The sequence below is a fragment of the Schistocerca serialis genome, chromosome 4 (genome assembly GCF_023864345.2).
Source record: "Schistocerca serialis cubense isolate TAMUIC-IGC-003099 chromosome 4, iqSchSeri2.2, whole genome shotgun sequence".
Lineage (NCBI taxonomy): Eukaryota > Metazoa > Arthropoda > Insecta > Orthoptera > Acrididae > Schistocerca > Schistocerca serialis.
In genome coordinates this window covers 46,012,876-46,037,796 of record NC_064641.1, presented here as the reverse complement: position 1 = coordinate 46,037,796, position 24,921 = coordinate 46,012,876, and positions in this window count along the sequence as shown.

The window sequence follows — 24,921 nt, the reverse complement described above, 5'->3', positions numbered from 1 at the left end:
ATGTGTCAATAAAGTTTCCCCTTCCTGGGACAATGAATTCACGGTGTTCTTATTTCAATTTCCAGGAGTGTATCATTGAAACCATCTAGAAAAAACGTGTAAATTTATTTATTTTTTGCAAAGATAGTGTTCTATCTCACGTAAGAAAGATCTGCCAGAAAGTGTCGGAATCTTACAGCAGCAGTAAAGTAGCTTGGGAAACTGCGTTTCGTCGGTACGCGGTGCTGTCGCATTCGTCAGTTGGGAACCAAAGGCCGTCAAGAGAATAATGAACCAATGCGTGCAGGAGGACCATAGCCATCGGCATGGATGGTCAGTGACCCAGCACGGGAAGCACCCGAGTGTCGGCCGTTCAGTATCATGCAGGTGAGTCAACAAGCGCGAATCGGGTAATGGACTGGTTTGCTGCCACGTATGTACTCAAACGGACAGTGCGACAAGAATGTCTGCAGCCTCATGGACTGTCAATAGGCCGAGCAGTCCTTTATAGCTGCAGAGTAAAATGACGCGCCGACAGTGGTGCGCCTAAATACAGCACCATGTGTTCTTTCCAGACAATTTCATGTTTCGCTTTACAGGATCATGATGGGTGTATCAGTGTGTAGAGACTCAAAGCACAACGAACGTTTCGAGATTGCATTCGTCATCGACACGCGACCTGGTGGCGTAGTATCTCACTGGGTACTCAATACAATCACGACTGGTCACAGCTGATTTGAGAAGATTTTTCCTGCAAACGACTTTTCTTTTCGCGAACCCCTTGCACTATCTCTCGTGCACTATCACCCACGTCACTTTTCGCTACTAATTGTGATCGTCCTCCTATGCACCCCTGGCGTCTCATCCAAGGATTAAATCAGCCCTGCCTCTGGTTCGAATAGCCAGCAGTTTGAACACTAAGCGTCGCGTTTCTGGCGTGCTGAATCCAGCCGCTGTGCGTTATAGTTGAGGATTATGTGAAAACACCTTTCAACAAGGTAACGCAAAAAATTATATTGGCCTACGTCGATACAGTGTGGAAGCGTTGCCCTGGCCAGCACATTATGGAAATCTCTCGTCCATTGAAAACGTTCGTTCATTGGCTACCTGTAATCTGGTACGGCACTACTCGCCAGCCACTGCGATTGATGAACTGCGCCTTGGAGCTAAAGCAGCGTGGAATGAGACACCCATATCCGCCACTCTTCCAATCTCAGATCCAATCGATGCCCACCCGTGTAAGAGACGCTGTTGCTATCAGAGGTGGCACCTGCGTGAACTTCTCTCCCCACCCTGGGTAAACAGAAAACACTTACAGATTTAATAATGTAGCCCCCCATGAACTATGGACCTTGCCGTTGGTGGGGAGGCTTGCGTGCCTCAGCGATACAGATGGCCGTACCGTAGATGCAACCACAACGGAGGGGTATCTGTTGATAGGCCAGACAAACATGTGGTTCCTGAAGAGGGGCAGCAGCCTTTTCAGTAGTTGCAGGGGCAACAGTCTGGATGATTGACTGATCTGGCCTTGTAACATTAACCAAAACGGCCTTGCTGTGCTGGTACTGCGAACGGCTGAAAGCAAGGGGAAACTACAGTCGTAATTTTTCCCGAGGACATGCAGCTTTACTGTATGAGTAAATGATGATGGCGTCCTCTTGGGTAAAATATTCCGGAGGTAAAATAGTCCCCCTTTCGGATCTCCGGGAGGGGACTACTCAAGAGGATGTCGTTATCACGAGAAAGAAAACTGGCGTTCTACGCATCGGAGCGTGGAATGTCAGATCCCTTAATCGGGCAGGTAGGTTAGAAAATTTAAAAAGGGAAATGGATAGGTTAAAGTTAGATATAGTGGGAATTAGTGAAGTTCGGTGGCAGGAGGAACAAGACTTTTGGTCAGGTGACTACAGGGTTATAAATACAAAATCAAATAGAGGTAATGCAGGAGTAGGTTTAATAATGAATAAAAAATAGGAGTGCAGGTTACCTACTACAAACATCATAGTGAACGCATTATTGTGGCCAAGATAGACACAAAGCCCATGCCTACTACAGTAGTACAAGTTTATATGCCAACTAGCTCTGCAGATGATGAAGAAACTGATGAAATGTATGACGAGATAAAAGAAATTATTCAGGTAGTGAAAGGAGACGAAAATTTAATAGTCATGGGTGACTGGAATTCGTCAGTAGGAAAAGAGAGAGAAGCAAACATAGTAGGTGAATATGGATTGGGGGGGAAGAAATGAAAGAGGAAGCCGCCTTGTAGAATTTTGCACATAGCATAACTTAATCATAGCTAACACTTGGTTCAAGAATCGTAAAAGATGGTTGTATACCTGGAAGAATCCTGGAGATACTATAGGGTATCAGATAGATTATATAATGGTAAGACAGAGATTTAAGAACCAGGTTTTAAATTGTAAGACATTTCCAGGGGCAGATATGGATTCTGACCACAATCTCTTGGTTATGAACTGCAGATTGAAACTGAAGAAACTGCAAAAAGGTGGGAATTTAAGGAGATGGGACCTGGATAATCTGAAAGAACGAGAGGTTGTAGAGACTTTCAGAGAGAGCATAAGGGAACAACTGACAGGAATGGGGGAAAGAAATACAGTAGAAGAGGAATGGGTAGCTCTGAGGGATGAAGTAGTGAAAGCAGCAGACGATCAAGTAGGTAAAAAGACGAGGGCTAATAGAAATCCTTGGGTAACAGAAGAAATATTGAATTTAATAGATGAAAGGAGAAAATATAGAAATGCAGTAAATGAAGCAGTCAAAAAGGAATACAAACGTCTCAAAAATGAGATCGACAGGAAGTGCAAAATGGCTAAGTAGGGATGGCTAGAGGACAGATGTAAGGATGTAGAGGCTTGTCTCACTAGGGGTAAGATAGATACTGCCTACATGAAAAGTAAAGAGACCTTTGGAGAGAAGAGAACCACTTGTATGAATATCAAGAGCTCAGATGGCAACCCAGTTCTAAGCAAAGAAGGGAAGGCAGAAAGGTGGAAGGCGTATATAGAGGGTTTATACAAGGGCGATGTACTTGAGGACAATATTATGGATATGGAAGAGGATGTAGATGAAGATGGAATGGGAGATACGAAACTGCGTGAAGAGTTTGACAGAGCACTGAAAGACCTGAGTCGAAACAAGTCCCCGGGAGTAGACAAAATTCCATTAGAACTACTGACGGCCTTGGGAGAGCCAGTCCTGACAAAACTCTACCATCTGGTGAGCAAGATGTATGAGACAGGTGAAATACCCTCAGACTTCAAGAAGAATATAATAATTCCAATCCCAAAGAAAGAAGGTGTTGACAGATGTGAAAATTTCCGAACTATCAGTTTAATAAGTCACAGCTGCAAAATACTAACGCGAATTCTTTACAGACGAATGGAAAAACTGGTAGAAGCGGACCTCGGGGAAGATCAGTTCGGATTCCGTAGAAATTTTGGAACACGTGAGGCAATACTAACCTTACGACTTATCTTAGAAGAAAGATTAAGAAAAGGCAAACCTACGTTTCTAGCATTTGTAGACTTAGAGAAAGTTTTTGATAATGTTGACTGGAATACTCTCTTTCACATTCTGAAGGTGGCAGGGGTAAAATACAGGGAGCGAAAGGCTATTTACAATTTGTGCAGGAACCTGATGGCAGTTATAAGAGTCGAGGGGCATGAAAGGGAAGCAGTGGTTGGGAAAGGAGTGAGACAGGGTTGTAACCTCTCCCCGATGTTATTCAATCTGTATATTGAGCAAGCAGTAAAGGAAACAAAAGAAAAATTCGGAGTAGGTATTAAAGTTCATGGAGAAGATGTAAAAACTTTGAGGTTCGCCGATGACATTGTAATTCTGTCAGAGACAGCAAAGGACTTGGAAGAGCAGTTGAACGGAATGGACAGTGTCTTGAAAGGAGGATATAAGATGAACTTCAACAAAAGCAAAACGAGGATAATGGAATGTAGTCAGATTAAATCGGGTAATGCTGAGGGAATTAGATTAGGAAATGAGACACTTAAAGTAGTAAATGAGTTTTGCTATTTAGGGAGTAAAATAACTGATGATGGTCGAAGTAGAGAGGATATAAAATGTAGACTGGCAATGGCAAGGAAATCGTTTCTGAAGAAGAGAAATTTGTTAACATCGAGTATAGATTTAAGTGCCAGGAAGTCATTTCTGAAAGTATTTGTATGGAGTGTAGCCATGTATGGAAGTGAAACATGGACGATAACTAATATCGACAAGAAGAGAATAGAAGCTTTCGAAATGTGGTGCTACAGAAGAATGCTGAAGATAAGGTGGGTAGATCACGTAACTAATGAGGAGGTATTGAATAGAATTGGGGAGAAGAGAAGTTTGTGGCACAATTTGACTAGAAGAAGGGATCGGTTGGTAGGACATATTCTGAGGCATCAAGGGATCACAAATTTAGCATTGTAGGGCAGCGTGGAGGGTAAAAATCGTAGAGGGAGACCAAGAGATGAATACACTAAGCAGATTCAGAAGGATGTAGGTTGCAGTAGGTACTGGGAGATGAAGAAGCTTGCACAGGATAGAGTAGCATGGAGAGCTGCATCAAACCAGTCTCAGGACTGAAGACCACAACAGCAACAACATCCCCCTATTATATTGTATACGTATAATAACTAAAATTTCTTTTTGGTGATGTCTGTATATTGATGGGCAACAGCGTGTTAGCCTATTGAGAAGACTAATGACAAGCTCATAATGTAGGAAACGCAAGTTATGTTCTTCAGGAAACGTGAAACGGTGATATGTTTGCACAAGAGGATGTATGAGCTAACGTAGAGCCAAATTAGAACGAAATTAGAAATTACATGAACACCTTCAGCTGCTGACGGGCGTTGATATATATCAAGTGAGACAGGTGAAAATGTGTGCCGCGACCGGGTCTCGAACCCGAGATCTCCTGCTTACATGGCAGACGCTCTATCCATCTATGCCACCAAGGACACAGAGGATAGTGCGACTGCAGGGACTATCTCGCGCACGCCTCCCGCGAGACCCACATTCTCACCTTGTATGTCCACACACTACATTCGTAGTGTCCCAACCCAACACACTCATTACCCGTGGAAGACATTCTTACCAAGTCCCCTAAGAGTTCGGAGAATATGTGTGCATCCGCACAGAAGAAGAAGGTCATGGCCGGTATTGCCAGAACTACATACTTATTCCTCTCATACAAATATCTGGTATCCAAAATGAAATGGCTCTGAGCACTATGGGACTTAACTTCTGAAGTCATCAGTCCCCTAGAACTTAGAACTACTTAAATCTAACTAAGGACATCACACACATCCATGCCCGAGGCAGGATTCGAACGTGCGACTGTAGCGGTTGCGCGGCTCCAGACTGTAGGGCCTAGAACCGCTTGGCCACTCCGGCAGGCGGTATCCAAAATGTGAAGATATGAGGTCGAATCATATCATACTCTCAGTTTTAGCTAGTAAATCACCAATTACAGTTGATTCCTAGTTAAATGCTAGTATTATGCAAAGGAACGTTGAAAACCACTGTATGGCCACAATCGAACATTGGCCCAGTGTGTGGGTGCGATATAGGACTAATACGGGACATCGGCAGTCTACTGAGAAAATCAGTACGGTTATGCGCTTGTTTTACTGCTGGGAAAGTGTAAGAGAAATGTCGAAGTATCATAACTAGTAGACATTCGGGAAACTACGTCGTATATCTCGCGAAACACTACTTACAAAATTCCAAGAACAGCCTTTCTGAGGAAATAAGTACGCATATTCTTCAGGTCACTACCAGTCTATCCCGTAGAGTTTGTGCAACTAAAGGTAGGCAAATAATAACTCAGCTAGAGTCGTACTAACAGTCACTATTACCAAACTCCCTCCACGAAAGCAGACGGGAAGAAATCTTTATATACGGCACAGTAAAAAGTGCTGTGTGGTATGCGCTTCACATGACGATTGCTTTGTATCTTCATGTGTTCCGCGTTTGTGATACGTAAATATGGTACTACGTCACATGGTTAACGACGATTCCATGTAATAGAGAGGAAAGTACTGGTTGAATGTATTTTTTCACAGAGCTCCACTGTGGGCTGTAATTATCCTATTGTAGCTAACTTGGCATATTTGCTAATGCGTTAATGTGAAACTGATTAACGTTGAAAACAAAATAGTTCCAGTTTTGGCCACCAGGTGCAAACTTATTTACCTTGGAAAAAAAATGGTTCCAATTTTGGCCACCTGATGCAAATCTGCCTCTGTCGCTGTCCCCGGTGTTCATATTGGACAAATTATTTAGATGGCAGTTAATAATAACATAAATATGATGCCCATCTCTCTTGTTTGACCTGTTCTGGCCACGTCCCGTTCCTAATCATTACATACGCAAACATTTCTATAAGTCTTTCTTGCATTTAAGGTGCCAGATTTTCACTTTGTGGCCAAAATTGGCACAAATTTTTTTTTTCTAGCGTTAATCGGTTCCGCATTTACGAATTATAATATCTACCAAGTTTTGCTGCCATGCGAAAAATAAAGCTCACACTGAACCTCTGTGAATAGCTGCATTTTAATTATAACCACTCGTTACTTGTAAATAAAAAGTTTCTGTAAGAATCTTTTCCACAGTGCCAGGGTTCGATCACAGGCTCCGAACAAAATAAAATTTTGTAAGAGACATTAGTCAAAGTTACCTTTCCAGTCACTACTACACAGGGCACCGGTCATCTTAAGGCTATGAAAAATACGATTTTTTTTTTTTTTTTTTTTTTTTTTTTTAGTCGTCAGGCCTCTTACTTGTTGGTGCGACCCGACATGAATTCCTCTCTTGTGCCAACGCTTTCATCTCAGAGTAGCACTTGCGCTCTACAGCCTCAATTATTTGTTGGATGTGCTCGAATTACTGTCTTTCCCAGAAGATTTTTCCCTCTACCGCTCCCTGTGGTACCATGAAGATTACGCCCTGATGACTTAACAAATGTCCTATCACCCTTTGTGTGATTTCCACGTGTTGCTGTCTTCACCGATTCTACGGAGAACATCCTTATTCCTTATCAATCAACCTAATTTTCGACATTATTCTGTAGCACCACATCTGAGAGGCTTCGGTTCTCATTAGTTCCTGTTTCACTAGTTCCACGATTCACTCCATGCTCTAAACGTAAATGCTCAGAAATATCTTTCTCAAATAAAGGGCTATGTTTGATGCCAGCAAATACTTTTGGTCAGAAATGTCCGCTTTGCCTGCGGTAGTCTGCGTCTTATGTGCATAATCTGTCCGTCATTGTTTATATTGCTTCCTCATGCGTTATTTTGCTTGCAATGTAACAGAATTCCTTCACTTCGAATACCTCGTTATCACCAACACTCACAGGACGTCGATACTTACGGCTCATCCAATGACGAGACTCCATTACCAAACCTCCTTTCCCAAACTTGATGTTGGCGATCGGCTTTTTCTTATTAAGACTTTAATTGTATGTATGATTAAAATCCGTCTTGCGACCGGTTGTGCTTGACTCTTCTAAAAGCGGGCTTTTGTCCTGCTCCAGATACGTTTTTCTTCTTCTTTTTTCTCTCTCTTTTTTTTGCAGACACAGAGGTTCGTTACCAGCCATACGTTGACTCTTTGAACGCTTGTCTCATTAGCGGTGAGATGAAAGAGTGTCGAAGTCAGGGCAGAAAAATTCACATCTCCGTCCGTCTTCAGTACATCTTCGTCCCGTATATGTAATAACGCGTAACTCCTTTATACTCGGCGCGGAATCAACTGTGAACTGGCGAGCCTCGGAAAAGTCTTGGCCGGCAGCGCTTCCTTTGCGTAATTGAAAAAGTTTCCGTAATTACCGGACCCCCGCTGCTGTCGGAGTCTTTAATGCTGGGCGACGGCGACGTTTGCTCTGCGGATCAGGACACAGCTCCCACCGCGGTTCAGCTTACGCGCATTCTCTCCCTCATTTGTCCAACAGGCTAAACTGTGAAGCGTTCGAGATCGAGAGATGCCATCTTAACGTACATTTCGCTTCTGCAAATGGTTCAGATGACAACCCTCAGTGTAAGCAGTTCACAATTCTTTGAAAAATTTTTCTAGCGACACAATTGTGTTTAAAAACCAAAGATGAATTAGATTTTTAAGTGATTTTTAATCCTCTCTTATACAGGGTGGTCCATTGATCGTGACCGGTGGAAATATCTCACGAAATAAGCGTCAAACGAAAAAACTACAAAGATCGAAACTTGTCTAGCTTGAAGGGGGAAACCAGATGGCGCTATGGTTGGCCTGCTAGATGGCGCTGCCATAGGTCAAACGGGTATCAACTGCGTTTTCTTAAATAGGGACCCCCATTTTTATTACATATTCGTGTAGTACGTAAAGAAATATGAATGTATTAATTGGAGCACTTTTTTCGCTTTTTGACAGATGGCGCTGTAATAGTCACAAACATATCGCTCACAATTTTAGACGAACAGTTGGTAACAAGTAGGTTTTTTAAATTAAAATATAGAACGTAGGTACGTTTGAACATTTTATTTCCGTGGTTCCAATGTGATACATGTACCTTTGTGAACTTATCATTTCTAAAAACGCATGCTGTTACAGCGTGATTACCTGTAAATACCACATTAATGCAATAAATGCTCAAAATGATGTCCGACAAACTCAGTGCATTTGGAAAGAAGTGTAACGACATTCCTCTCAACAGCGAGTAGTTTGCTTTCCGTAATGTTCGCACATTCATTGACAATGCGCTGACGCATGTTGTCAGGCGTTGTCAGTGGATCACGATAGCAAATATCATTCAACTTGCCCCACAGAAAGAAATCTGGGGACGTCAGATCCGGTGAACGTGCGGGGCATGGTATGGTGCTTCGACGACCAATCCACCTGTCTTGAAATATGCTATTCAATACCGCTTCAACCGCACCCGAGCTGTGTGCCGGACATCCGTCATTTTGGAAGTACATCGCCTTTCTGTCATGCAGTAAAACATCTTGTAGTAACATCGGTAGAACATTACGTAGGAAATCAGAATACACTGCACCATTTAGATTGCCATCGATAAAATGGGGGCCAATTATCCTTCCTCCCATAATGCCGCACAATACATTAACCCGACAAGGTCACTGATGTTCCACTTGTAGCAGCCATCGTGGATTTTCCGTTGCCCAATAGCGCACGCATATTATGCCGGTTTACGTTACCGCTGTTGGTGAATGACGCTTCGTCGCTAAATAGAACGCGTGCAAAAAATCTGTCATCGTAGGGTAATTTCTCTTGTGCCCTGTGGCAGAACTGTACACGACGTTCAAAGTCGTCGCCATGCAATTCCTGGTGCATAGAAATATGGTACGGGTGCAATCGATGTTGATGTAGCATTCTCAACACTGACGTTTTTGAGATTCCCGATTCTCGCGCAATTTGTCTGCTACTGATGTGCGGATTAGCCGCGACAGCAGCTAAAACACCTACTTGGGCATCATCATTTGTTTCAGGTCGTGGTTGACGTTTCACATGTGGCTGAACACTTCCTGTTTCCTTAAATAACGCAACTATCCGGCGAACGGTCCGGACACTTGGATGATGGCGTCCAGGATACCGAGCAGCATACATAGCACACGCCCGTTGGGCATTTTGATCACGACAGCTATACATCACATACATCAACACGATATCGACCTTTTCCGCAATAGGTAATCGGTCGATTTTAACACGGGTAATGTATCACGAAGTAAATACCGACCCCACTGGCGGAATGTTACTTGATACCACGTACTTATACGTTTGTGACTATTACAGCGCCATCTGTCACAAAGCGAAAAAAGTGGTCCAACTAAAACATTCGTAATTCTTTACGTACTACACGAATATGTAATAAAAATGGGGGGGTCCTATTAAAAAAGAACCCAGTTGGTAACCGTTTGACCTATGGCAGGGCCATCTAGCGGACCAACCATAGGGCCATCTGATTTCCCCCTTTAAGCTAGACGAGTTTCGTTCTTTGTAGTTTTTTCGTTTGATGCTTATTTCGTGAGGTATTTGGCCCGGTCACGATCAATGGACCACCATGTATATTGATCGATCAGTTTAAGCTCATCGGACAGTATTAGTCACTCCGTTAAATGAGCACATACACCTCGCTATGGACCGTTGGAGATGGTCTAAAACTAGACGATCTATCACATTTAATGTGACTACCCCTGTGTGCGACTTCAGATTGCAATAGCCACTCACAAACACTAGGTGGCGGATCTAGCAGTGGACAGTATAAAGCGTTCCGAAACCAGTGATGTCGTCATCTGACATCCAATAGGACATGATCACCTGCTTTCGACGCCACTGTGAAAGCCAGACTTGTAAATCTGCTGCTGGCTATCGGAGACTATCATAATTAAGTTACGGTAGCTTCCCTATCAGCCTTGTCTCTGTTAAAATCGTAACCATCATACAGGTTTGTTAGGTTACAACCACCCCCTACGCTTCCGGTTAATTATAACTTCAATGAATCTTGTATTTGAAGTTCCCCGTTGTGCGGGGAAGTCACCTACTTCGAAGAATAAATGAAATCCGTGAAATGAAGATGCAACTGTAATCGAATCATCAATGCCCAGTATTTGAGGCAATGAAATGAAGAAATTAGAATCATATGAAGTTAAATAAACTGAATCTCCAGAAGTAATTATTAAATAACCAATTCAAAAATTCAAAAAATCAAACTAAAAGAAAAATAATCAGTTCCAAAATAATATATAATTATATTGAAATCAGCATAAGAATAAACAAAAATTATAAAAATAGAACTTGACAGGAACATCAGGGAGTGGAACCTACATAAGAACGCTTGGTTTAGCTGCAAGGTTAAAGCAGCACAATACTGGTAAAGACTGCCATGGTGTAATTTTAGACGGATACGTCACAGTTAATAAATACCTTCCTGTGAAGCAGTAACTCACGGAAATCAATTAGTAATAACCAAAGAACAAAAAAATTCCGTCAGTAGTAAATAGTTACATAAATTCAAAAATTTTATGGCGTCTCTCAGTGTAATGCTGTCTTTAATTTTACTCAATAAGTTATTTACTTTTACTCATTATTAAATGCTGTTATTTAACTTTAAAACTATCGTAATGACACAGCGTCACTCAACAATCGCTTTCCTGTGTTTTACAGATACGTAATTTGCAAAGTCAAGGAATTTAGACTGTAAATGAATGGCAAAGGTCGTGATAAGATTTTCTGACTTGTTTCAAACAACTTCAGGTTGAATTACTGTTCATTAACAATTACTGCTAATCACTTTGTGGAATTACTACTGTTATTTGCCCAACACGTTATCAAACATTTCTGATTGATTGCAGTTGCGTGAAACTGGAAACTTATTTGTCCATGAAAAGTACACAAAAATACCTTTTACTGAATCTTGCTCCACTAAGAACTTTCTTTAACATTAATATTTACTGGACATCAGAACTTACGTTAATGGTAGTCTTGCAAATTATTGAAATTTTAATTATTATTAGTTCTTCTAGAAAACACTGCAATACTTTCTCTATCAACAGAACTATCTCGGATCATCAGTAATGGACAGGATGGAACCTACTTAGCTGTTTTGTCTTAGGTGAAATTGAAGATCAACACTTCAGTAATACTCGGTATTATTCAAACATAAAATGAACTACGGCGCTGGTTAGCCGTATACAAGTATAAGCAAGTAACTATCTGCAACTTATTTCAGGCTGAAATCATCAGTGAATTTTAAGGTATTGTCCAATCACAATGTGTGGTACAGGTTCTTCTTCTTATAGCTCCGTAAATACAACGAAATTAGGCCCACACTACCCTTCATGTTGATTTGCGTCCTCTTGTGGTGTATCGAATCGCCCTAAGCCAGTGTGTCTGCTTACACTGTCTCGCAACTAACATTTCTCTAACTTTAAAAAGGAAACACTTTATTTCACCATGCGAACATTCGTACACTCATTCACAAACTTCGATTCGTACAAAAATACATTGAATAGTGACATTGCAAGGTAAAATTTTTGAAGCCCACAGAATAGTTGTGATACACGGCGCGTTGCGTACCTATCGCACAGTACCCATTTGATCGCTTTGTTTGCGAATGCGACCAGTGTCTTACTGGATCCCCATCGAAACCGGAAGTGGCGAGCAGTCTACAAAGTGAGGATATGCACGAGGGCAAGTCAATTATTATCTGCAATTTAGTTATATTTTTGTTCATTTTGGTAGTACTGTCGTTTTACGTTGATGACGCATGCTTTGTTTATTTGTTGTTATATCTTTGCAATTTTCAAGCTGCTAGGTTAGTTTCGTTATAGCTGCCACGCTGTTAATCATGTCTGCTCCGCTTTCTATTTGCACCAAAGAAGAGCAACTTTCAATGATCAGTTCCTTGTGGTCGGAAGGCGTATCAGTGGCCGAAATTCATCGAAGACTTTCGGTACGGTACGGGAACAGTTTTTTGCCACAAATGACTGTCTACGAATGGATTGAAAAATTCCAAAATAGTCGCGCAAGTGTTGCGCTTGATGAATGATCCGGAAGACCGTTTACCGCCACAAATGAGGAAACAATTTAGCGTTTTCGTGAAATGATTCTCTTAGACAGACTATTAACTATTGAGGAAATGGCACATCGTCTGAAAATTAGTCACCGTTTTGCTACCAAATCTTCCACAACGGGCTTGGGTTTCATGAAGTTTGGGCAAGATGGATCCCAAAACACCTAACACGGTTGCATAAAAATAAAAATAAAAAAATTGGATCGCTATGGTAAGGAAGGGGACACCTTCTTAGACAAGATCATTACTGGTGACGAAACATGGATCCATCATTACGAGCCGGAGAGTAAACGGCAGAATACGGATTGGAAACATTCAAATTTACCGTGCAGGAAAAAGTTCAAGATCCGCAGGAAAACTGATGCTTACAGGTTTTTTGGGACGCGCAAGGTCCAGTACTGGAACATTATGGGGAAAGGAGCACAAAAATAAACACTGTACGTTACAGCGAGATGCTTACTGCCAGGCTGAAGCCTGCAATTCGAAGCAAACACGGAGGATTGCTGTCAAAAGGTGTTGTGTTGTTGTACGACAATGCACGTCGGCATGCTGCTGTCCACACTGCTGAAACACACCAGAAACTCAAATTTGAAGTACTGGATCATCCTCCATATAGTCCCGATCTTGCCCCTTCTATGACTTTTTTGGTCCACTCAAACAGGCATTAAGGAGCTGTTGATTTGCCTCGGACGAAGCGGTGAAAGAAACGGTGCATTCCTGGCTCTCAACTCAGCGGAGAACCATCGTTTCATGAGGATATAAGGAAGCTTGTACAACGATGGAACAAGTGCGTTGAATTGCAAGGAGATTATGTTGAAAAATGATGTTATTGTAAGTTTCCTATTTGATTATAATAAAATTTTATAACTACTTTGCGGATAATAATTGACTTACCCTCGTAAGAGGTCGTGTAACCTAGCAAATTAAATCTGTCAATGTTTAATTCATGTTTTATTCGAAAACTGTTAATTTGTGGCATGAAACAAAGGAATGTTGTGGTAGAAATAATAAACTATACATATTTATCCTATAGTTCTGGAAAACGGAATTTCCTCAAAAAAAGATAAAACTAAAAACTGCAAAAACAAAAACACAACAAACATCGCCTCAGTACTTGGACGATCTTATACAAAGCATGTTTCTGTTTCTTATTACCAAAAGCAGGAAACTCTTGCCATGGATCATCATGAAGAACGTTCTAATGAGTACAAAAACAAAGAGAACAAAAAAAATATATAGATTTTTATGTTTGTGCATGTAAACCGTACTTGCATCGAGATTAGCTGCTTTGCTTACATCAAAGCCCAGAAGCTACGCGGTCAACTAATTTTTATTTCTTGTAAAACACAATTTTTATTTTCTGAGGATATAAAAAACACCATGGAGTATTATTGAATGACATACGGTGCTAGTAAAAAAAAAAAAAAAAAAAAAAAAATTCGTCGGTTTCCAGTTTCTCTCTCACAGATTCATTTAAGTTTCTTTCCCTATCAGTGCTCTCAGTACCACCAGTAATGCTCCCTACCAGTGATGTCGGCACCACCAGTAATACTAAAATTTACTCAGTCATTTATGTAGTGTACAAAACTACTGAACCGTACTTTTGGCAGAGCACAGCTCTAGCTGACGCATTTGCGAAACAGCTATGTTTGTAAACTGTTCGCGTGCCGCCGTGATTAACATATACCGTGCAAGGCAAAACTGCGCTACCCAAAACCAGCGTCGAGTCACCTATGGTGCACCGCAGGCCATAGATGATAGGGCTGAACGACGGCTGCGGAGATGTGTGACGCAGAACAGAAGCGCAACTAGCATGAGATATTCACTCTGTAGCGCAGTGTGCGCTGATATGAAACTTCCTGGCAGATCAAAACTGTGTGCCAGGCCGAGACTCGAACTCGGACCTTTGCCTTTCGAGGGCAAGTGCTCTACCCGGTTCCGAGTTCGAGTCTCGGCCTGGCACACAGTTTTGATCTCCAAGGATGTTTCAGAAGCGCAACTGTTGAGCAACTGACCACCCAGAAGAAGGACAATGCAATGTGTCACACATGTCGCCATGTGTTGGATTCTCTTTAGCCGTTTTTATGGCGTAAACTGCATGTAATTGATAACTAGGTTCTTTACTCATAAACAAAGAGTTATTTAACTTTATTTTCCATGTGCTGTGGTACAAGCTCTCTTCTGTATAGGGCATGTAGCCTCAATGCTGTTGAAGTAGAAGTCCGCTATGCTCACTACAAGGTTGCTATGTGCTGTCTGTCACTGTGCTAGAGGGTAAGTGTGTGGCTCCTTCTCTGTGACATGCTGGAACTCCACAGCGTACAGATTCGAACTAACTGGCGTAACAGTTCCCAATTAACTGGGTAAACTAACTGGCCCGCCGGTCCGCGACGCCGATCCTAAATACTCGCGGCTGAGAGGGCGTTGGCGGCTCGCTTCCTCAGTGTCTTGTCGTTGCCCTCTATCGGTACTCTCGTTACCTCTATGCCGCATGGTCTGTTGACGCCAGCGTACGCCAGCACACAATGTACGTCTGTGGTTTGAACAGCGTGAAGGTTAAGCATACCGTTGTCTGCTGGCTACCAGACTCATAGGATTTGAACCCAATCAAGAATATGTGCGACCATCTCCATACCGCAGTTCGCGCCATGGATCCTCAGCTGTGGCACTGGATTCAGCAAGGCTCAGAATCCCTTTCAACACCCTTCAGAACCGGAATGACTCTCTTCCTGTACGCCTCTTAATACAACAGGTAGTTATTCTGACAGCTGGACACATTAACATGACTGGTCAGTGTAGAATCGGGCGGTCATGTGATTGTCCACCATTGACTTAATTCATGTGGTGTTCAGGGGCGGCTTGGTAGAATGAAATTACAAAGTTTTAAACATGGCTACTTGGATCAGTGACCGTTTATAAACAAAATTGAATCAAATGAGCCCTCGGTCACAATTTCTTTTAGTCTTGTTAACTAGGTTTCAACTCGTCTAAGAGTGCCATCATGCAGTCTTTTTAAGAAATTTGTGACTAAAGCCCTTCTGGCCTGTTACTTATTTTATACGTGACATGTAAGTACTGTCTATCTTGTATTGTTAGTCAGTACGTAACGCCGGAAATGCATATCCTCCTATTACCATCTATTGTACTATAAATTTACCTGAAGATACGACATTTCTGTGTCTCTATATATTCTAACTGTTTTACTATATATATATATATATATATATATATATATATATATATATATATATATATATATGTGTGTGTGTGTGTGTGTGTGTGTGTGTGTTGTGTGTGTGTGTGTGTGTGTGTGTGTGTGTGTGTGTGTGTGTATGTGTTTGTGTGTCGATGTATAATCGGTTTGTTTTGTAAATACTATTTGTATTTTTACGCTGGGTCTTGCCCTTGCCTAGGGAAAACTATGCTATTACGATTCCATCGATAGGTCGTGTGGAGAACCAAAGTTTTTAGGATCTTTGGTAGTGTTAACTCTGCCGCCTAGAGTGCGGGCAGAGCGGAGTCTGGCTGGGGTAGGGCGGTGGAGCAGGTGTGTTGAGTGACCCTCACGCGAGTTGCCGCGCTTCCGGGGTTTGGCAGCATGTAAGTGCGCTCGACTTGCTATGATAGTTTCTGGCACGCTGTCGCGGACGGGAAACATTAGCAGGCACACATCAAAAGCCCGATTCACCTGGTGACCATGTCGAGAGGAAGGCGCGCCAACATCCAGCTTCTGCAACAGCTACGGCCGACAATGAGTGACTGTCGCCACCTCCTCGATCGACGATTTCAAACCTTCAATCAACCACCAAGGAACACTGAAAGCACGTAAAGTTTTAGAACTGTATGGCAGACCTCAGCTTTTCAAACTTTTCCATTAGCATCGCTAAAATACAGCAACTTAGCATGAACCTGGGTTGCTCATTGTCCCAATTGCATTGCCAAGCGTGGTCCCTTCCTTTTCCGGAATGAACCCGAGTGTCGTTGAAATTCAAACACCAGCATTAAAGTAATATCATTCGATTTCACTGCTTTAATTTCAGAGTTCAGTTAAGGTTCAAATGGCTCTGAGCACTATGGGACTTAACTGCTGTGGTCATCAGTCCCCTAGAACTTAGAACTACTTAAACCTATCTAACCTAAAGAGATCACACACATCCATGCCCGAGGCAGGATTCGAAACAGCGACTGTAGCGGTCATGCGGTTCCAGACTGTAGCGCCTAGAACCGCAAGGCCACTCTGGCCGGCTCAGTTAAGGTATTCATAGCTGGCTACAATATTTAGATTACACAAGCACAAATTAAGAGTGCGAGTTTTGTTACCATATTTTAGCTTACCTGTGACTGCAGCTCATCTTGGTACGTACTAAATTTTACTATTGTTAATTGTTCAGAATCATTTAATTGAAGTTCAATTATTTCTAAATTGCGTAGATTCAAGTAGCTTTTGAAATGATTGTTGAGATAGCCAAGACTAACCTTATTTTACTGAATTTTGTAGTGCTTCAGAAACAAAGTTCACTATTAATTTCAGTCACAAAATTAACATTCAGTTTTCTGGTTTTATTATTTCTTTTGCTAAATTAAGTCAGAGTGTAGCGAAATTTATTACTTCTGACAAGGTTTTCACACAACATGTGTCAACCTTCAGTTGCTACGGTTTTAGTGCTAATTATATGTGCATTAACCTTTCTTTTTTTAGTTGTTATAGTAGTTGTTCATAGTACTGGCGACCGTAATTTTCCCCAAATCTCAAATATCTAACTAACGCCAGTTAATTGTTAACGTAACGACCGCACATTTAGTTTCTTTATTAACTTTACCCCTTTTCAAAATTAATTTCCAGCAGTTTTATTTGAATTTTTCCTTTCATTATACGTAACCCTTTCCTCCCTCTTTACCGACAGATTAACTTCGGTGACGATTGCTTTTCCCATATTTCCATTAGGTACACGCTGATTAATTTTTACTGTCATTAAGGTCGATAAGTGAGGAGGAGGTTACAAGTACTTTTACAAAAAAAATTTTTTTCTCATAAATTTGTAATTATGTTATAGGCCACTTTAAACGTTTAAATTCTGATGAAGGCACTCTTAGAAGTGTTGAAACCTGTTTAACAAAACTAAAACAAATTGTGACTCAGGGCTCATTTGTTCCAATTTTAGAATGGAATTAGGACATAAGATGTGTCGACGTGGAGACATGATTAAATGGTAGATAGGACCTGTGGTGGCTGGAAGTGTCCTTCAGCACACCGCGGATGAAGTTGCCCGTCATTAAAAACGGGCTCAGATCTCTGCAAAGAATCCAGCCACGTAAGAACACAGGTCTTAAATAGTTTCTAATCGACAGAGACCGGAGTCGGGTATCACTCGTTGTCAAAGACAGTCTCTTTCAAAACCGTGATATTTATTGATACTGTCATAAAAACTGCACTTCTACTATGGCCCAAACAACTCAGAACCAGACCAGTTGCTTAGGAGGGAAGGCGTGCGATGTCGTTCAACGGATTGCAGTTCTGCCTGTCTTCATATGGCGCAATTCGTCGAACTCTTAGGACAATGAGCTGTTCACCCCGCAGTGTGTGGAGGTAGTGGCACAGGCCGGAGATGGTTCTGTGATGTTTTGTGCGTATTTTCCGTACCACTATTTGGGCTCACACATATAGGTTACCTTTAGCTTGAAGGCAGATAATCATTTCAACATTCTCGTTAAGCTGCTATTGCTCTTTTACCTGCTTCATGAGCAGAGTGTTGTGAAAGCGCTCGTCATCCAAGGCGCAGCAGCCGCCTTCACATGGCTGTACGCAAATGTTCCTTGTTTGACGGACCCTCAGGTACTCTAGAACATCCAGGCTGATCCACTACATCATCGGATATCAATTCTGTAGATGTCTGGGGTTATTTGCAGTAGCGGGTGAGAAACAGCGATCAACATCTGCGTAGATTGTTCTCTCTAATGGATCTAATAAAGCATGAGTGTGTTCAACCGGGTGAGCAATGCCTCAAGAAACTTCCGGACTTTCTCGACTACTTTGGGGCACTGACGAGGATAGAGATTGTTTTACACGGTATTTGTGTGACCTCTCTTGTGGGTGACTAATTTTGTGTGCGCTGTTGTTATCTGTGAAGCGATTACTTTTGCCACGTCAAAAGTGCCAAAACTACTTATTTTTCCTTTCTTACGTCTATAATCTTCCTCTTCTAACAGCAACTTTTATCCCTCTATACATATCTTTTCTTTGACCTTGGTTTCTATCTCTTCGTGGGGAAGCTTATTGATGTTAACTGTGGTACACTCGCCCCAGTAACTGACTCGTGACTACACAGTGTTAGCAGCTTCTCTTCTATTGCCTCACTATGGCTTTTTTTTCAATTTTAATTCCATTCATAATTTTTGACACCATCATTTTATCTTGTAACTTCACTCCGATGTATTATTCAGTAAATATTTTCTATGCTGTTTGTTCTTGGTTTTACTTGTCTTTTGAGAGACCATACTACTTACTCATAAGTGACAATGCTCTACATAACATCTACATCCACGTGATTAATTTGCTATTCACAGGGTTCAATGAACCACCTTCTAGCTCACTCTCTACCGATCGACTCTCGTACGGCGAGCAGGAAAAACGAGGACTTAAATTTTTCTTTGCGAGCCCTGATTACTCTTATTTTATCGTGATCATCATTTCTCCCTATGTTGGTGGGTGCCAACAGAATATTTTCGCAATCAGAGGAGAAAACTGGTGATTGAAATTTCATGAGAAGATGACGTCGCAACGAAAAACGCCATTGTTTTAAAGATTGCCACTCCAATTCACGTATCATGTCTGTGACACTATCTCCACTATTTCGCGATAATACTAAAGAAACCGCTGTTCTTTGAACTTTTTCAGTATCATCCGTCAACCCTACCTGATAAGGATCCCACACCGTACGGCAATACTCCAGAGTATGGCGGACAAGTGTGGTGTAAGCAGTCGCTCTAGTAGATCTGTTGCACCTTCAATGTGTTCTGCCAGTGAATCGGAGTCTTTGGTTTGCTCTACCCGCAACATTATCTAAGTGGTCGTTACAATTTAGGTTATTTGTAATAGTAATCCATAAGTATTTAGTTGAATTTACAGCCTTCATATTTGTGTGACTTACCGCGTAATCTAAATTTAGAGGATTTCTTTTAGTGAATAACTTCACACTTTTCTTTATTCAGACTCAACTGCCACTTTGCTCACCACACAGATATCTTATCTAAATCATTGTGCAATTCGTTTTGGTCATCTGATGACTTTACAAGTCATCATCTGCAAATAATCTAAGACGGTTACTCAGTTTGTCTCCAGTGTCGTTAATATAGATCAGTAACAATAGAGGGCCTAAAACACTTCCTTGGGGAACGCCGGATATTACTTCTGTTTTACTCAATGACTTTCCATCTGTTACTACGAACTGAGACCTTTCTGACAGGAAATCCCGAATCCAGTTGCACAACTGAGACGATATTCCATAGGCACACAGTTTGGTTAGAAGACGCTTGTGAGGAACGGTATCGAAAGCCTTCTGAAAATCTAAAAAATATGGAGTCAGTTTTACATCCCCTGTCGATAGCACTCATTACTTCATGAGTATAAAGAGCTAGTTGTGTTTCACAGGAACGGTATTATCTGAATCCGTGCTGACAATGTGTCAATAGATCGTTTTGTTCGAGGTAATTCATAATATTGTAATGCAGTATATGTTCCAAAACCCTACTGCAATCGATGTTAGTGATATGGGCCTGTAATTCAGCGGATTACTCTTTTTCGGTATTGGTGTGACTTGAGCAACTTTCCAGTCTTTAGGTACGGAACTTTCTGAGAGCGAGCGGTTGTATATAATTGCTAAGTATGCAGCTATTGCACCTACATACTCTGAAAGGAACCTGAAAGGTATACCATCTCGACCCGAAGTCTTGCCTTTATTAAGTGATTTAAGCTGCTTTGCTACGCCGAGGATCTCTACTTCTATGTTTCTCATCTTGGCAGTTGTTCTTGATTGGAATTCGGGAATATATACTTCGTCTTCTTTGGTGAAGGTGTTTCGGAAAATCGTTTTTCATAACTCTGCTTTGGTGGCACTGTCATCAGTGATTTCACCGTTGTTATTGCGCAGCGAAGGTATTGATTGCGTCTTGTCACTGGTGCGCTTTATATATGGCCAGAATCTATTTGGGTTTTCTGCCAGATTCCGAGACAGAGTTCCGTTGAGGAAATTAGTAAAATCATCTCGCATTTAAACACGCGCTATACTTCGAACTTCTGCAAAACTTCGCCAATCTTCAGGATTTTCTGTTCTTTTAAATTTGGCATGCTTTTTTCGTTGCTTCTGCAGCGGCGATCTGACCCGTTTTGTGTACCATGTGGGATCAAAACGATCACTTATTATTTTATGTGGTATACATCTCTCAATTGCAGTTGACATTATCTCTCTGAAATCATTCCACATCTTTTCTACGCTTATGTGATCAGATCGGAAGGAGCGGAGACCGTCTCTTAAAAAGGCATTAAGAGTATTTTTATCACCTTTTTTAAATAGATGTACTTTGCGTTTCTTTTTGTTGGTTGTGGGTGTTACGGTATTCAGCCTAGCAGCATTTAAACACGCGCTATTCTTCGAACTTCTGCAAAACTTCGCCAATCTTCAGGATTTTCTGTTCTTTTAAATTTGGCATGCTTTTTTCGTTGCTTCTGCAACTGCCTTGTGGTCGCCAATCCCTGTATTCGTCATGATACTCTCTATTTGTACAGGATTATTTGTTGCTAAGATGTCAAGTATACTTTCGCAACAGTTTACGCTTCGAGAAGGCTCATGAACTAATTGTTCAAAATTATTTTCTGAGAAAGCATTCAGTACAATTTCGGATGACATTCTATGCCTTCCGCCGGCTTTAAACATATAATTTTTCCAGCATATCGAGGATAGGTTGAAGTCACCACCGATTATAATTGTATGAGTGGGGCACCTATTTGAAAAGAGACTCAAGTTTTTCTGGAACTGTTCAGCAACTACCTATATCTTCTGAGTCGGGGAACGGTAAAACGATCCAAATAATAGTTTAGACCGATTTTCAAGTGTTACCTCTGCCCATAATATATCGCAAGAACTATCTACTTCAATTTCACTACAAGGTAAACTATAGAAATAAATGCTTCATCACGAACCGTATTTATTCTATCCTTTCTGAACACTATTAGATCTTTTGAAAAAATTCGGCTGAATTTATTTCCGGCTTTAGTCAGCTTTCCGTACATATAACTATTTGAGCTTCAGTACTTTCTATTAGGTCTTGGAGCTCTTGTTCTTTGCCAAGACAGCTATGACAATTTACAATTACAGTACCGCTCGTTTCTACAACTACCTTACTGTGTTTTACCTGCCTCCTTTTAGAAGGAAGGCCTTTCTGTGATTTCCTGAGACCGCCTAACCTGAAAAACCGCCCAGTCCCTTCCACACAGCCTCCGCTACCTATTTATCCGTTTCCTGTGTGTAGTGGTCTCCTGACCTATTAAGCGGAACCTGGAAACCGACCACCCGATGGCGCAAGTCAAGGTATCTGACGCCTACACGGTCACCGTACCGCTTGAGCATCTAATTGAGACCCTCCACTCTACTCTGCATCAAAGGATCACAGTGGGTTCTGTCAACGATGCTACAGATTGTGAGCTCGGGCTTAATCTCGGAAGCGAGACTAGCAGTCTTTATCATTTCCGCTAGCAACCCGAAACCAGAGAAAATTTCCTCCGATCCAAAGCGACATACGTCATTGGTACTGACATAGGGCACCACCTGCAGTTGGCTGCACCCTGTGCTCTCCATGGAATCCGGAAGCACCCTTTCCACATCCGGAATGACTCCCCCCGCTATGCACAAGGAGTGCACACTGGCTTCCTTCCCCTCCTTAGCAGCCAAGTTCCTAAGGGGCCGCATTACGCGCCGAGCGTTGAAGCTGCCAGCTACCAGCAAACACACCCTCTGTGAATGCTCAGACCTTGCGAGCCGAGAAGCTTCCTCTGCGACAGGGTGGACGGCTGCATCCGGCTCGGAGACTTCGTTAGCCACAGATAACGCCCGAAACCTGTTCGTCAAACGAACCGGGGAGGCCCTACAATCGGCCCCTCTGAAAGTCTTTGGCTGAGTCCCAGACCTTCGAATGATCTCCCACTCGACCACGGGTAAGGGGTCAACCTCAGTGCAGGCGGTACCCGGGACGGTCACACCAGTGGATCGATCGGGGGACGCGTGGCATGTGCTCCACATCCCTCCCATCCCCACGTCCGGCCCCTCACAGTGATGCCCTTTGGCAACAGCCTCAAGATATGTGACGGAAGCCAACACAGTCTGGAGCTGTGAGCGAAGGGTCACCAACTCAGCGCGCATGTGTACACAGCAATCACTGTGCCTATCCATTTCTGAACTCGCTCCTGTTGGAAACTCGTAAAGATATGTAATAAACAAACGCCCTACTAGCAACAGGAACTCGCAGTGTTCTCTCACTACTGCAAACTTTGTCTTCTCCTGATGCTAGTATTCCACAATGCAGAACATAGCTGTTCTCTTATTCCTCTACTTAGTCCCAATCTATTGAACTAGATGGTTCAAATGGCTCTGAGCACTATGGGACTTAACAGCTATGGTCATCAGTACCCTAGAACTTAGAACTACTTAAACCTAACTAACCTAAGGACATCACACAACACCCAGTCATCACGAGGCAGAGAAAATCCCTGACCCCGCCGGGAATCGAACCCGGGAACCCGGGCGTGGGAAGGGAGAAAATTACCGCTATTGAACTAGATTTTTCGTCTTTGAGTCTTTGACCACTCACACATAGACGTCAGGATTCCTGAAGATTTGCTCTTTTTCCAATATCCGCTACAATGTACTAATCCATTTCGTTTTTTCGATGTTTGCTTTCTGACCCCCACCTTACTTTGTTGATTCTGGCAGTTTCATTTGCTGGTTAATACCGTGATTGCTTGAGAAAGTCGTAATTTGTTCTTAATGCAATTTTCTAGGAATAATTACACGAATAATATTTACTAATTCATACTGCGTGTCTGTAACTAGCTTTACAAGTTACAGGCAAGTTGAGATATCCGTGACGCTTCTAACTAATGCACTTCCACATGCTCTTATGCCCTGCATTCATGGTCTGCATATGATTTCTTTGTCGTTTAGATTCCTCTTCCAGAACGTATCTCACGGACCTTTATTTACCTTATTAGAGGATTTTTATCTTATTACAGAATATTATCTTCACTTAAAAGTGCAATAAACATTTTATTTAATTTGAAACATACAAAATGTTCTAAGTAATTCTTCAATAATTCATGGATGAGGTTGCTGACATCTATGGAGAACTAGTACGTAGTTGTCACTGAGGTCATGTTTCTAGCGTCTTCTATCAGTCCACAGGTTACAACAATCTTAATAGATTCCTTCCCATTCAATTTGCAATAGTTAATGTAATATTGACTGATTCTTCCAAAAACAAATCAAATTATATCTACACTTACCATTGGACTATTTTCTATTTTCCTTTGAACTTTATTGCAGTTCAGCTCTATATCGATTGTCAAGTGGTTCTACAGTCAACAGAAGTTTAGTTTGTACAAAATATTCCACCAGAACCGACGTAATAGTCAATCAGTGCAAAACGTCATTACTATACCACACCATTACAATTTACTCCAGGAAAACATTTTCGAGTGCACCGTCAGTAAGCTATAAACCAATATTATGCTACTGTAATTACACGTATTAAATGCGTCATCCTATGTCAAGAATATCATCTGTAACATCCCAGGATATAATGTACTTGATGTCGACGTCAGCTATGAGACGTTAAATCTCTACAAATGTTCAACAATGCATGAACAGGAAATGAGAACGTGTAAAGCCGGAAATGCATATCATCCTATTTCTATCTATTGTACTATAAAGTTTTTTCCTTATTTTGTTACCTGAAGATATGACATTTCTGTGTTTTTATATATTGTATTATTTTACTATTTGTATATGTATATTTAAGCATATATGTCGATGTATAATTGGTTTGTTTTGTAAATATTATTTGTATTTTTACGCTGAGTCTTGCCTAGGCAAAACTATGCTATCCAACGATTACATCGATAGGTCGTGTGGAGAACGAAAGTGTTTAGGATTTTTCGATGTGTTAACTCTGCCGCATGGAGCGCGGGCAGAGGGAGTCTGGCTGGAGTTGGGCGGTGGAGCAGGTGTGTTGTGTGATGGTCCCAGGAGTTTCCGCGCTTTCGCGGTTTGGCAGCATCTAATTGCGTTCGACTTGCTACGATAGTTTCT